The following is a 15,420-nucleotide window of genomic DNA, read 5'->3' as shown; positions in this document are numbered from 1 at the left end:
CTACAAAAAAATAAAATGCAACGCTGGTTCCACAGGGAGTTTACATTCTGGGAGCCAAATAAGATACATATATAAAACTCATAGAACAAGGTCAAATGGGATAAGTGTAGTAGTGACATAGGGTAGCACAGAGTTTTGTTTTAATATCTTCTGCTAACTTTAAAAAATAAATATGTGATTTTAAGTGCATATTACACTAATTTAATAAAAATCTCATATTTTGCCTTTATGCTCAGTCTGAAACATGGAATATTTAAAGTTACTAATACTGTAAAACTGCTTCAGCTCTGACGAATGAAGTATCTGTACAGAATGATGAGTTGTTAGTTAATAGTACTCTTTGGGCCATGCTTGGGATATTGGCCTTTTCTAGGAGTCTGTATGAGAATAGTCATTTATCTCCTTATGCTCAATGCTTTCAACTTGTCAAATGACCATGTTTCATAAGATTCAACATAAAATTGTTCCATAATTAACAAAAGAAAAAAGAATTCTATCTGCTGAGAAAATAGAAAAGACGTTGGAGAAGAGAGAATATTTGACCCAGACATTTAAAATATTGGTTGAATTTGCTATGTGTAGATGGATGAAAGGTCTTCCAAGAGAAGTGAAGGTTGTGAACAAAGACATGGAGGCGGAAGAAAGGTAGCGTGCACACTGAACGCGTTGTGCCTTTCCATATGACTGACATGTCAATGTAAACTCCACAAAGGGAGGGTTTTGATCTGGTTTGTTTGCTGATGTTACTTAAGTACCTGGAAAAGTGCCTGGCATATATCAGGTGCATTAAGAAGTGAATAAATGAAGTGTCAGATGCCCAGAATATGAATAATACTTGATAGATGCAGTACTGGCAACTTTCTTGAAGCTAATGAAGTGGTTAGGACTCCATAGTTCAACAGAAACCAAGTTCGCTTAAGCAAAAATGGAGTTTGAGTTTATCATGGAACTCAACATCAAGAAAGTGTTTGGATCTTGAGTAGACTGGAGATGGAAACAGGAACACCGTTGGGAACCCAGGGGGTTTTCTGGCTCTGTCTTTTGTCACTTCTTCCTCCACATCTGTGTGGCTGGCTGCTATTTCAGTATCCTGGTCCACCTGGTCCTGAGTCCCCATGGTGAGGGAAGGCTGACTCCACAGCTGCCAGAATCACATGTAGTGGCTCTCTTTGACCAGGTCAGCTGCGTAGATACCCTCTCTTGCTCCAGTCCTCTGTAGCAAGAGGGTAGGTTTACCACTAAGGATCAGGGGAGAAGGACTATTGGGGGAATTGTTAAGAGCAGACACTCAGAAAAATTGGCACCTATAATATGCAATTAGAATTCATTAAAACATGTGGCCAGGTATGTTCTTATTTTGTATTTTTACATATCTAATCTCTAAGTACTATTCATATGGAATGTATTATTCTAAAAAAATTGCCTGTTAGTTCATGCAGTTCCCACTCTCTTTTCATCTCTAACATCTTGGCAATCGTTTACCAGTTGTTGATCACCTGTCTCCTCAGCTTCTTTCAACTTTGCCCTGACTCTACCAGATACTGGGCAACATCATTTCCCAGACACTGAGTAACTTCAAATGAATGTGTTCATGCTACTCCAACTGGCTTTTGGGAAAGCACTGGATAGAGTTTTTGAGCTGGAGCAGGAAATTATCTTACTTAATTTCTTTCTTTTATAGATAAAAAGATGGATCCACAAGATGGACCCATTGGTCCATAATTAAGGGCTAGTAAATGTTTTGTAAACATAGAAATCAAAATTACTTTTCTGTGATTCTAGAACAGGAAAAAAATGGTGAACTTTTAGGTATGTTGCAAAGAACAGTGGATTATTCTTTGGGCTCTTGGGACCAACAGCCTTAGTTTTATTGCTTTGCAAGCTATGTGGTCTTGAATAAACCTCAGTAAGGCTCAGAAAGCTTCAGTGTTCTCAAGTATAAATAGGAATAATTATAATATAATAACATTAACAGTATTTATCTCACCATCCTGTAATAAGGAAGAGAAGGATTAAATATTGAAGGTTATATTGATAAATGATAAAACACATGCAATGATTGTAATAAGTGTGTTAGATGGCAAAAGAAAAATAATGAGGATGAAATATTTACTTTCAATGACTAATCTACACATAATCGTGATTTTATGTATGACTGAATGTTTAAGGCTGATTCCATTTTAGAATACAATATATAACATAAAAAGCTCTACTCTCAGTTCCAAGAGTTATAATTAGTTTAGCATGGATTTTTATTGTCTTAGAAAAAACTGATATTCATGGTTTTTATAATTCTATCTTTGGGTAATAGGCAATTGGACTCTCTTTCTATATATATTTGCTTATTAAAATGTGTTATTATAATTAAGCTTTAGGCTGTGTCCACAAGATGGGAAAACATTGGAGTAAAATATAGTAAAACCATAGAAATTTAGAGTGGGTTGAAAGTCTTGTTTAATCTGTAATTACAGATGAAGATAGTAAGAATGTAAATGTCCATAGAAGACTTCAGTGGCTTTGTTAAAGGCATGTGTTCATCAGTGTTGAAGTAAAACTCACATTTTGTGACTCTGAGCTGTTCACTATAATATGAAACCTAATCCTAAAACACAATATTCAAACAGAAAAATGTGAAGCCATAGATCTGTAATAAAGGGCCACCTGATTGCTTCCTGGTGGAATAAAAAGACAGTTTTATTTATAAGATATATCATTTTTATGGATAACAATGATTCATATTAGGAATAAAGTAACAGTTTCAAACTAAAATAATGCTAAAGTTTTTCAAGTACTACTTGAAAATAGCTATATTTACTTTCAAACCTTTTCCTCTTTGAGTCATTAGGTTCATGATATTATATAGCAATAGGGAATGAAAGAGAAGCAAGGAGAAGCAATACTGGGAGATTACAGAGAAGAAAGGAAAAAAGGCTGAGAGAAAAGAGGTTGAGGAAGAAATCATAAATCTGGATTATGAGAAAGTGTTTAATATTTAGCCACTAGATGGCGATGTAATGTAAGGTGCTGTCTTGCCTTTTTTTTTTTTTTTTTTTTTGAAACAAGCTATTTGCTGATTTGTATTAGGTACCATAGAGCGAGGCGAGGATGAAGCCGAGAGGATACTGCAGAGGTCTCTGGTGCATGTGTGTATGTGTGCGTTTGTGTGTGTTTGTGTGTCTGTGTGTTCTGCCCCAGTGAGACTGCAGCCCTTGTAAATACTTTGACACCTTTTGCAAGAAGGAATCTAAACAATTGCAACTGAAGGCACATTGTTATCATCTCGTCTTTGGGTGATGCTGTTCCTCACTGCAGATGGATAATTTTCCTTTTAATCAGGTAAGCCATCTAATTGTTTCATCTTGATTTTAAGTTTATTCATTCCAGTTATTCCTTTGGAAAAAGAGTCCATGGAAATTCAGTTTGGGCAGAGCAGGAAGTCCATTTTTGTATGTGTATTCAGACCAACTGTCCCCCTCCTCCCTCTCCTCCTCTTCTCCTCCCCTCCCCTCCCCCCTCCTCTCTCAACCTTCCATGAACTGAAATCAGGTTTGTTTTGCAGTTCAGCATTTTGATAGAAGATGGGATTCTTTGGCCTGAAATAGCTTGGCATCTGGCCAGTTCTTGCCTTTGCTTGCCTTCATCCTATTCAAGGTCCCTTTTGATCCTATTGAAGCCCCCTCCTTCACTGGTGTTTTGGAAGTGGACTAGCTGGCTGGGAATAGAGGTCATATTGTTCTTAAGGACGGAGCAAAAATTAGATCTCAGTTTTAACTCCACAGGAAGAAAGAAGGCAGCGGGGCTGCTGCTGGAGCCTAGCATTGCAGGGGTATTCAGCTTCCTGAGGCTGAGGCTGGGCTTTTGAGAAGAAATGCCTCATGCCTTGAACAAGGAAGGGGCAATGATTCCCGCACCCCCCCCCCCGCCCCTCCGCCAACTCCTATTGAGCCACACTAAAAAAGAGCTTGAGCAAAGTGGTAAAGAGTCCCCTTTTCTATGCAATGCCAAATAGGAAACATTGACTTACTTTTACTTAGACAGAGGTCACAACCAGCAATGATACTGCAGATACTGCTCAGTTCCTAGTGTGAACCGTCTTGCTTTTCAGAACAGCATAAGAATTATTTCTGGGTGGAGGTGAGGCTTGTCCAAATGTCTTTGCTATCATGGATTTCCTGACTCCTACCTGTTTGAGGTATGTGTTTAAAGACCCGACCCACTTGCTGCGTTTACTTCTCATTTCTTTTTGTTCTCTTTGATTACTCACTGGTGATTGTTAACAAATCGGTCTAGAGTGGTGGGTAGGTGCTTTTCACCTGTCCAATGCAACAATTAAGTCAAGGCAGGGTATATTACTGTCAATATGTGCATGTGACTAAATATTTCTGAGTGCAGTAGCAAACTTGCAAATTGCCAAGTGCTGTTGCTATCACACCTATAAAATGTGGCTTCTTCTTCTATGGATTTGCAGGTTCACGTGGTATTTCTGATGCGCTAGTATAGTAACAGAACATATTTCTCCAGAAAGCACTTTAAATCATCCCAAGAGGATGTTGCCAGACAGAAATAGGAAAATTCCATGCTGAGGTTGGTGATTCCTGCTTTAGTTTCTCCTGCCCAGAGAAGTGGGTAGCTTACCTTTCCTATTTGCTGCAATACCTGGCACGCCAGGGTGATGCAACTGGGAGCTTCTGCACGTTCGCGGGGCATCTGACATTCTTCCTTCCCTCAGCTGTGCATTTCAGGAGAATGACTGTGGTGAAAAACTCCTTTAAAACTCTCTTTTATGATTGTTGCTTTTGTAATTGCGATGAAGCAATTACAAAATCACATCTCTCTTCTAGGAGGAGTTTTGCAATTTAGGCCTTCCTTCACAAAGCTCCTGGAAGAGATTTTTAGCTGGTGTCTATTTTAGGAACATAATGTGTAGACAGGAATGAATGGCCACAGAGATTTACGGGAAACCAATTTCTTGGAGAGGGTGAGGTAACATTATAAACCACTAGAACAGAGCACAAGTGGCTGGTTATATCACATGGACCCAGCAATGGAATTAGTTTTCATTAAACTCACTGTAACTCATTTGTGTGGCTGTTTTTCCTCCTTCCTTCACATTGTTTGTCTGTTTTGTTTCAAATATCTATATAGGAGGCCAGGATACCCAGAGTGTTCATACTGGTAACAATAACACATTGGATTTTGCTGCCAATACTAATAGACTTGGTTTACATGCCCCCTCTTGCTGGGAAATGTGCTGTCTGGAGAGTCATTTATTATGGTAATTTCTCTTTAAGACATGGCAGGAGGGATTGTCCATCTATGGGTTGGGGCAAGGCGGGGCACAATTGGAGGCCTAGTTAATTATACAGTATTCAAGAAGGCACTAAGGAGCTCAGTCAGGATTCTGTTGTACCAACCAGAGATACCAGGGGCACCAGACCGACTAGATACCCAAAGTAAACTCTATCACCACCAACAGAGGAATCCAGTAAGAGACATTCTAGTTCCTTGTATAGAGGGTACTATCAGGGAATCCAGACAATCAGAGAGGGTAAACACAAGAGCACCTCATCTGGGAATTGCTGACGAAGAAGAGAAAATCTGGGGCTTGCTTGGTGTTACCTCTAGGACGTCACCAACCAGGCATTTCTCAAGGGTTTATGTCGGTGTGAGCCCGACAGTGACACACAAAAGCATCCCTCCAAAATTTAGCCTGGGGACCTTGAAAGGTATTGCTTTCTCCCTGGGCAGTTGGAGAGGCTGAACCTACTACTTTCTCCCTGTACTCGCCAAAGGGCACAAAGCCTATTCTCTTCCAGCTACCTCAGAATGGGGAGGGTGGGAGAAACAGATCCCAGAGAAGGATGGGAGAGAATCAGCAATTGAAGGTCCTGTATAGTCACCCTCAGGGTCAATGGGGCTGTGCTCCGTGAGGTTATCACTTCCTTTTGAAATTCTAATTAGTGAATGAAGCATGTTCCCCTGCTCAATTGAGATTGCATTAGTTTAGGGTAGGGTGGGAAGAAATTTATTCTCATTGCACTTGTGATCAGAAAAAGAAGTTGTCACAGAATTCCCCAAGCTGCCCCAAAGTTTGCTTTTCCAACTTTTAAATTTTGTCCACATTCCTAGATTTCCATTTATTAATTGTTTTATTTATCAAAAACATATAGCATTTACTCTGTGCCAGCCACTATCCTAAGCAGTACTTTGCAAATATGATCTCATTTAATCCTATGAGGTAGATACTATTGTTAATTTTACAGGTGACAAAACCAAGGCACAGTGAGGTTCAATTAACTTGCTGGGTTATACAGTTAGTAAGTGGCAGAATCCAAGCAGTCCAGCCACACCGTGGCCACGGCGTCTGTGTTCTTGATGTTTGCTCATCATCCATGTGATGGTAGAGCTACAGCTTAGCCAAGAGACTCAGGACTGAAGTTGGGTGCAGTCGTACATGTGAGCTGTAATTCATCTGCTTTCTGACGTGCCAAAATTCCAAAAACAGTTTGGTTTAGAATGATTACCCAAATCCACTCCATTTTTTTGTTTGTTTGTTGTTTTTTTGAGACGGAGTCTCACTCTGTCACCCAGGCTGCAGTGCAGTGGCACGTTCTTGGCTCACTGCAATTTCTGCCTCCCGGGTTGAAGTGATTCTCCTGCCTCAGCCTCCCGAGTAGCTGGGACTACAGGCGAGTGTCACCATGCCTGGCTAATTTTTGTATTTTGTAGAGATGGGGTTTCACTATGTTGGCCAGGCTAGTCTCGATCTCCTGACCTCAAGTGATCTGCCTGCCTCAGCCTCCCAAAGTGCTGGGATTACAGGAGTGAGCCATCACACCGGGTTATTTGTTAAAAAAAAAAAAAAAAAAAAAGCTCTCCTGTACAATAGAAGATAGAAGGGTCTGCGTTCTAAGTGCAGGAATGTGGTGAATAAAGCAAAATTCCTACCCACATGCAGCTTTCAGTCTGGTGATAGAGTTGGACAGTAGGCAAATCAATGTGCAAAGAAATGTCAGTAAATGTAAGTTCTTTGAAGAAAAATACTGCAAGATAAAGAGATAGTGAGGATGAGAGGGGCATGCAAAGAGAAAATAATGAAAGAGGTGGAGAAAGTGTTTTTTTAAGCAGAAATCTAATGAGGCCAATGATGGAGTGAATCAAAGGTGCTAAAGGGTGAAGTGCCTCACAGGTATGAAGAGTGGCACAAACCTTGTGGGTGATCCTGAAAGTAAAAGAAACGAACAGAAATAGCACCATAGAGGTGTGCAGCCAGATCTGTGGAATCTCAGAGATTGGGCTTAGGGCTCTAATTGCCCCCGACTTTTAAAAAAACAAATCAAAGAGTTATGTCAAATAAATTTAAAACATTCAATGTTAACAAGTTGTTAGGTTTAAAAAAAAACATAAATCAGTCATTTTCACAAAAAAAAGTTTTGAGAGTTTGTAAAGTTCTCTGAAAAAATGTTGCAGTTCCTAGAATACAAAAAAATTGCCTCAAAAATGTTGAAAAGAACTGGTCCAAAGGTAGTGAGTTATCTCAGTTGATTGTTCACAGTCAGTTACAGATCAAACTCCTTGTTCTACTCTTTCCCCTCTTCTCATTACTGCTCTTGTCTAAAAACTTTTTTAAAAATTAAAAAATATGAAAAGGTACTATTTGATGAAAAAAAAATTGTTTGAATGAGATCATTGGTTAGAATGATATAGTCACCCAGTCAGTTTTTCTTCCTCCAGAAGTGATAAACTGACCAGGTGCAGGCAAGAAAGAGACACTAAGCATGAAAACCAGTGTTTACATCCCCCATAGTGGCCAGGACACAGGAGCTGCTTGGAGGGATTTGAACAAATCTTTTTTTTTTTTTTTTTTTTTTTTTTTTTTTGCAAATGAATGAGTAGGAATGTGATTTCAAAATAATTTGATAAACATCAGCTTTCATTTTCATCTATGTTAAAACTTTTGTTATCATATTTTTATTCCTTCAAGACTCATATTCCAATGGTTTATCTTTTTATATTTTTTTCACTATTTGCTTCCCCTCATTCTCAGTTACCTATGGACACTGTAGTTCTTCTCTAGAAAATGTGAATTTGCTTCTCTTCTAACTTAGAATCAACCTGACGTTTTAGCTTTTCTCTGTAAATGGTCAAAAGTCTTTGCCTTATCATATTGCCTGTTTCTCCTTTGGTGCTCTACCTACAAACTTAGATTTAATTTTGATGAAGAATCTACTCTAACTTTTTTCTTTTGTCACTTGTGCTTTTAGTCTCATGTATAAGAAACCGTTGCCTAATCTGAGGTCATAAAAATTTACTTCTATTATTTTTCAACTAGTTGTATAACTTTAGCACTTACATTTAGATCTAGGATTCATTCTGAGTCAACTTTTTGCATATAATGTGAGGTAGGGGTTCAGCATTACTCTTTTGTTTGTTCATATCTAGTTGTCCCAGCACCATGTGTTGAAAAGACAATTCTTTCCCCGGTGAATTGTCTTATTAACATTGTTGTCCATGCGTTTATGATTTTAGCATCAATTATTTCTTACAGTGGGTACTAGGGATATATCTTTTAAGAAAAGGTCAGTGAGATTCTTTGTTCTTGAGAATCCACATAACTTTAAAGAATCAGAAAACTGATCCATATACCCTTAACTATTAAACACTTTATTGATCTAACTTCACAACAAAATGTTTCTTCTCATTATTGGAAACATATTCATTTGTGACTCCACTGAAAATTTAAGGAGATAATGAGCAAATATTTCCAGGGAAAGGTTATATTTATTCCAAAGAAACATATTTACTGTATTGCACATGCTTTCCCAAAGTTACATAAATATTATCCATGTTCTTTGTAATAATATGTTGCTAGTATGCTTTTGTTTCACAGATACCACTGGGGAAACTACTGAACTTGAGATAGAGGTGTGCCATTCAAATAGGGTTGGTTTCTGTATTAGTTAACTTGGGCTACCATGACAAAGTACCACAGACTGGGTGGCTTAAATAACAGTATTTATCACAGTTCTGGAGGCTCAAAGTCCAAGAACAAGGTGCTGGGAAGTTTGGTGTCTTCTAAAGCCCGTCTCCTTGGCTTGCTGATGTCTGTCTTTTCCTCTGTGCATGTGCATTCCTGGTGTCTCTTTTCTGTCTAAACTTCATCTTCTTTTAAGGACACAAGTCATATTGGATTGTGGTTCACCCTAAAAGTCTCATTTCACTAAACCACTTCTTCAAAGGCTCTAACTCCTAACACAGTCACATTCTGAGGTACCGGAGTTTGAGACTCCAACATATGGATTTGGGGAGGATACAATTCAGCCTCTAACAGTTGTCTCTGGCAATACTTATGACTACTAAAATCATAAGCGAAGAAGATTAAATTGATTTTTTTTTGTTGTTGATGAAACTGTTGTGGTTATTTTATAAATGATGGATTTTCATTATTCATACCCTCCTCCTACTGGATAATAATGAGTTATCTGTGTATGTGTTAAGATTCTAATAAAGGCAATTAATTAGGTTTGTAATTACAGGCATGATGACTAACAAAGTGGGGGCAGAAATAAAATGATGGTGACACTGATTCCACTGCTGTGCCTATAATGTCACATTTACATTCATGATCTGTGATAAGAATTAAGATGCTCATTTATTTCAGTGAGGAAAGTGACAGAAAAGGATATAAAATTAGGAATTCATGGGGAATTGGTAAAAAAAAAATTAAAGTATTACAATAAGTAACTGAAACTGACTCAGGTTAATTTAAGTATAAAAGCAATGTCTTCAAAAGATATTATAGTTCACAGAGTTAAGGGATAGCTACAATCTAGACTGAAAAATGCCAGGAGCAGAGAAAACTATAAGAGCAGATAGCCCAGTTGGTAGACTTTTGGTGGTTTCTGTAAGGTGCTGTAATCTAGAATAAATCAGCTCAACTGCTTTCAGGCTCTTTTTCTTTCTTTCTTTTTCTTTTTTTTTTTTTCTTTTTTTCCCTGACATTAATGTTTAACACCAAAATTCCAGGAAGTAAACATCTGGTTGGTCAAGTTTGGGTCATGAATCTGATCCTTTTAGTTAAGGGTAAACTTAACTAACAGTTCCTTGACTGACATTTCCACCAAACTATCCCCATGTAGGAAAACTAATTCAACCCAAACAAAATTGGAGAGATTAACAATAGTCTACATAGGCCAGATACAGTGGCTCAAACCTGTAATTCCAGCACTTTGGAAGGCCAAGGTGTGCGGATCACCTGAGGTCAGGAGTTTGGGACCAGCCTGGCCAACATGGTGAAACCCCGTCTCTATTAAAAATACAAAAAAATTAGCCAGGCATGGTGGTGTGCACCTGCAGTCCCAGCTACTCAGGAGGCTGAGCCAGGAGAGTCACTTGAACCCGGGAGGTGGAGGTTGCAGTGAGCCGAGATCATGCCACTGCACTCCGGCCTGGCGTCTGGATGACAGAGCAAGACTCTGTCTCAAAAAAAAAAAAAAAAAAAAAAAAAAGAAAAGAAAAAAGAAAACAGTCTACATACACAATGCTGGAAGGTTGAAAGGATGGCTAAATAAATCATAGTCTAGGCAAATGATGAAATATTATAGTACCATTAAACATAATGTTTCAATGAATATTTAATTCTATATAAAATTGCCCAGGATATAATAGTATATTAAAAAGTACCTTACAAACATATATATCTAGGATGGCCCCAATTATGGAAAAAAAACCAAACATGTTTTTCCTAAGAAAAAGCCCTGAAGATAATATAATAGTTATCTCTGGTTTATAGAATTAGGATTTCTGTTTTCTTCTTTATAAAGTTTTTGTTTTAAAAATAGAATATTACATCTTATTTTTTCTTATAATAAAAGTAATACATAAAGGAAAAGGAACATAAAGTACATTAAAAAGGAACATAAAGTGCATAAAACAAAAAAAAATTTTAAATAGAATATTACATCTTATTTTTCTTATGACAAAAGTAATACATAAAGCAAAAGTAATACATAAAGCAAAAGGGAAATATAAATTAATAAAATGATGAAATAACTCACAATTTTACACAACAAAATTATTATTGTTAATAATTTATTTTTTCAAATGCTTTGGTATTGTTTCTTACCAAACAATTTGGCATTGTTTTGGTATGTTTTCTTAAAATAAAGTTCAAAATAAACATATGTTGCCTTAAAAACTAGAATAAAAGTGTACATTAGTTTTCAAATAGAATTTAGTAATCTATTTCATGCAAAGATACTCATTGTATCTTTAATCAAAATAGTAAATTTAGTTTAAATTATTGATGAAACAATTGAATGTTTGAATATTTTGTCTTTTGGAATATTAATAAAACTAGGCCACAAACCTTGTATAATAAAAGTACAGTATTTTGAAAATTTTGTAACAATGGAAAAGCTTTGGGAATCGGTCTAATATAAAATTAGACTTGAAATAGCAAATTGGTGGTGTTCTGAAAATCATGTTACTTGGTAACCTAAGTTTTCTCTTTAGAACTCAGCACGAATTTTAAGAAATTTATCTTATATTTATAAAACATCTACTATTTGCAATGAGTTGTTTTTAGCAAAACTTGACCTCAAATTGAACATTTGAGAATACTGAAGAATAAATAAGAAGCACCTGTAAATACTGACATAGTATGTCCTTAAATTTTTAAACTACTTAGAACCAAATTCATCAAGTTGGCAAAATGAAGTTACTAGATTATCAAATGGAATGGCAAGTGAAAATGAGCCAGAGGTGGCAGAATGGAGTAAGAAGGGTAATTATTAGGGAATGCTGCATTTGGAGATGTGAAATTATATGTGTTGAGGATGTGAGGAAAGAAATCTGTGTGAGGAGAAATAGATTATTAATGATGTAACTTAGTAACATCAGATTAGGGGTCCCCAAACCCTGGGCCACGGACCAGTACTGGTCCCTGGCCTGTTAGGAACTGGGTCGCACAGCAGGAGGTGAGCAGTGGGCCAGGGAGCATTACAGCCTGAGCTCCGCCTCCTGTCAGATCAGTGGCGGCATTAGATTCTCATAGGAGCACAAACCCTATTGTGAACTGTGCATGCACAGGATCTAGGTTGTGTGCTCCTTATGAGATTCTAATGCCAGCCCCCACTCCCCACAATGTCCGTGGAACAACTGTCTTCCACAAAACCAGTCCCTGGTGCCAAAAAGGTTGGGGACTCCTTATCTAGATTATTGTAAAGCAAATATTCATAATTTTAAGATTAAAGAAAAAATCCAATAAAGATGAGAAACCGGATCTCAGAGTTTCCAATTACATATTCATAGAGGAAAGAAAGCTAAGAGAATTCTGTCACATACATATTTCAATCTAAGAAATTCAGTGGATTTGAAAATCCTGGAAAGAGTTACTTTGAGACTTCACAAATGCTACCAGGCAGCAGTTTTGATATTACCCTGGAATGTGATATGCCACTTAAAAAGGCCAGTAGTATTTTGGGCTATGTATGTCAGTGTGTTGGGACAAAACCAAGGAGAAAACAGTCCGGTGTCAGGTCTAGAATACCATCATTTCAGTGCCACCTGGGCCTCAGCATTTCAGGTTTCAGGTGATTTGAGGAGTCTGTGAGGTCGCACAATAATATTTAAGGCCTTTAAAGGGTCAATCAACTTGTACAAATGAAGGCAAGAGTGCCTTTGGAAGACATTCCAAAAAGGAAGTTTGAGCATACTTAAGAAGAATCTAGCCACTGCACTCCAGCCTGCGCAAGAGAGTGAGACGCTGTCTCAAAAAAAAAAAAAAAAAAAAAAAAAAGAAGCTAAATAGAAATCAGTAAGCAAAGAAAAAGAAAATAGGAGTGTGATTTTTCTTCCTGAAATCTCTGTGGAATAGCAAAAAGTGGAATCTTGACTGTATCTTCTCTGGGACCAAACTTTATCTTACTCTCCCTGACTCTCTCTCTCTCTCTTTTTTTTTTCATTCCTAGGCATTTTGTTTTACTCTGTTTTTGCATACTCTGCTGATTTCTAACCCTCCTTCCATTCAGTAACATATAAAAAAACTTTTCACAGTCATGTTCTCAGAATGTTCATAGTCATTAATGCATATAGAATATAATCCAAAAAATCAAAAAAAAAAAATTTTTTTTTTTGAGACAGAGTCTCTATTGCCCAGGCTGGAGTGCAATGGCAGGATCTCGGCTCACTGCAATCTCCGCCTCCTGGGTTCAAGCGATTCTCCTGCCTCAGCCTCCTGAGTAGCTGAGATTACAGGCGCACACTACCACACCCAGCTAATTTTTCTATGTTGGCCAGGCTGAACTCCTGATCTCGTGATCCACCTGCCTTGGCCTCCCAAAGTGCCGGGATTACAGGCAGGAACCTCCGTGCCCGGCCAAAAAATTCTTAATGTGATTTTAGCAGTTATTTTCAAAATGTGGTCCACAGATGCTCTTGCATTCCCTTGAGACTTTTTAAATGATTCATCAGGTCCAAACTATTTTCATAATGATACAAAAACATTATTTACCTTTTTCACTGTGTTGACATTTGGAAGAACAATGAAACCCCTAGCCTTAACACTTATCAAGACAGTGACAACAAACTATACTGTCATTGTATTCTTCACTGTAATTCATTCCCAGTAAAAATAAGTAAATAAATAAATGAATAAAATTAAAGCCAGTTGCACTAAAAGAATGTCTTTGACGAAACACTAGAAATTAATTTTATTTAATCTATACCATTAAGTACACATATTTTTAATATTCAGTATACATGAAGAAATGGAAAGTATACATGATTAACATCTGCTGTATATCAACAATAATGCTGGTTGTCTTAAGGTAAAGCACTTGTGTAGTTGTTTGAGTTGCAAGCTAAACTAGCTTTACTTCCATAGAATACTATTTTTATTTGAAAAAATGACTGAGAGACAAATTGTGATTATTCAAACAGATATTGAAAAGACAAATTTTTGAAAATAAATGGAGACTGTCATTTTAAAAATACATTTGACAATATTTGTTGTCAGTGACAAAATTTGGCCTTTCAAGAGAAAATTATTATTTTGAAAAAGATGTATCTGCCACCATGAGCTCAACAGCTTCTCAAAACTTACAGGGTTTCTGATGTGATTAGTGGTAATATTAACAGATGAATAATGAAATCTTCCAATATTTTGAAGACCTGCATAACTTAGCCAAGCACTCATCCCATTAGATCTTTTTCTTTTAGAAATATGGTTATTTTCACTTGAAATTTATTTTGTTGACATGTGATTTATGATTATAATTTATAAATTTATTAATTGATGTGCTTGTGATTTTTCTGCTTTCTAACATGGTAAATGGCAATACAATGAACTCATTATAAAGAAGAATTTTTTGTTTCCTCAATAATATTAACAATCAAAAGGAGTCTTGAGACAAAAAAATTATGACAAGGATGAATTTGATAATTCATCAGATTCTGGGACACTGAATCTGATGAATTATCAGATTATCTGATAAATTATTCAGATTAAGTTTGTTGCACTGTATTAGTTGAGATTATTATAATGCAGATAATTGAGTCCCCCAGAATTATGCAGGATAGAGAAGATATTTGTCACATTACACAAGTTAGTACATTTTTCATTACTGTAATATGAGCTGCACATATCAGTTTAGTTCAGTAAGTTCTGTATAAAGTGAGTAAAAATTGTTGCAAAGCAAATCAGAGGATTATAAAATATAAATGTTCTAATACTCTTGTTAGGACTTTCATCTTTCCTCACCTAAACCAATGTAAGAAGTTTCTATTGGTCTTTTTCTAAATGTTCACCCACTCCCTTCCCTCAATTAGAACCTGATCTCCATACTACCACCAGTGACCTTTCAAACATGTGGGCCAAATCTCTACTTTTTAAGACTGTAAGTTATATCCTGGAGTAAAAGCTATTCAGTTATTCAGCATGGCTGGCTTTCATGAGCTGTCCAGGTTTATTTCTTACCCCATGGTCGATCTACCTTACCATTAGTCCTTCAGAAAGAACTAATTGCATTTCTGTGAAGACCTAAAGCTGTTTCTATCTCTAGGTCTTTGCTACTGCTGCTTTATTTGGTGAATAGCCACGACCTCTTCTTCCCCAAGTATGATTAATTTCCTTTTGTGTTGTGCCTAGGTCCTGTATACATTTCTATCATCTCTCCCACTGCACTTTATTGTGCTTATTCCCCTGTCTTCCTCTGCTATACTGTACCTTCTTTGCAATATGGTGCAGCATATTGTCTGATGTGACTAAGTCTCATTGCCACTGCCTACTTCCGTTTTCGGTGTCTAGGTTCTCAATAGAAATTGTTAAATGAAAATGAAACAAAACAAAAACATTTTTAGGGTTACCTTTAATATTAATACCTGACAGTTTTACATTTTATAGGATGCTTTCGCAAATAC

The 15,420-nt window shown here is 36.9% G+C and overlaps 1 protein-coding gene across 6 annotated transcripts in view; it reads left to right on the top strand.

The window, feature by feature from the left end:
• The first annotated feature begins 3,080 nt into the window (after positions 1 to 3,080).
• SCN1A (sodium voltage-gated channel alpha subunit 1) overlaps positions 3,081 to 15,420 on the top strand; it is a 139,918-nt gene continuing 127,578 nt past the window's right edge. For all 6 annotated transcript variants that reach the window (XM_024354710.3, XM_024354708.3, XM_054679923.2 and 3 more), the window contains exon 1: positions 3,081 to 3,336. The gene's annotated coding sequence lies outside the window, so the exon portion shown is untranslated. The remainder of the gene's footprint in view (positions 3,337 to 15,420) is intronic.

The sequence above is a fragment of the Pan troglodytes genome, chromosome 13 (genome assembly GCF_028858775.2).
Source record: "Pan troglodytes isolate AG18354 chromosome 13, NHGRI_mPanTro3-v2.0_pri, whole genome shotgun sequence".
Classification (NCBI taxonomy): Eukaryota; Metazoa; Chordata; class Mammalia; order Primates; family Hominidae; genus Pan; species Pan troglodytes.
The sequence above is the reverse complement of the archived record's forward strand: the minus strand, read 5'-3'. Positions and strand labels throughout refer to the sequence as shown.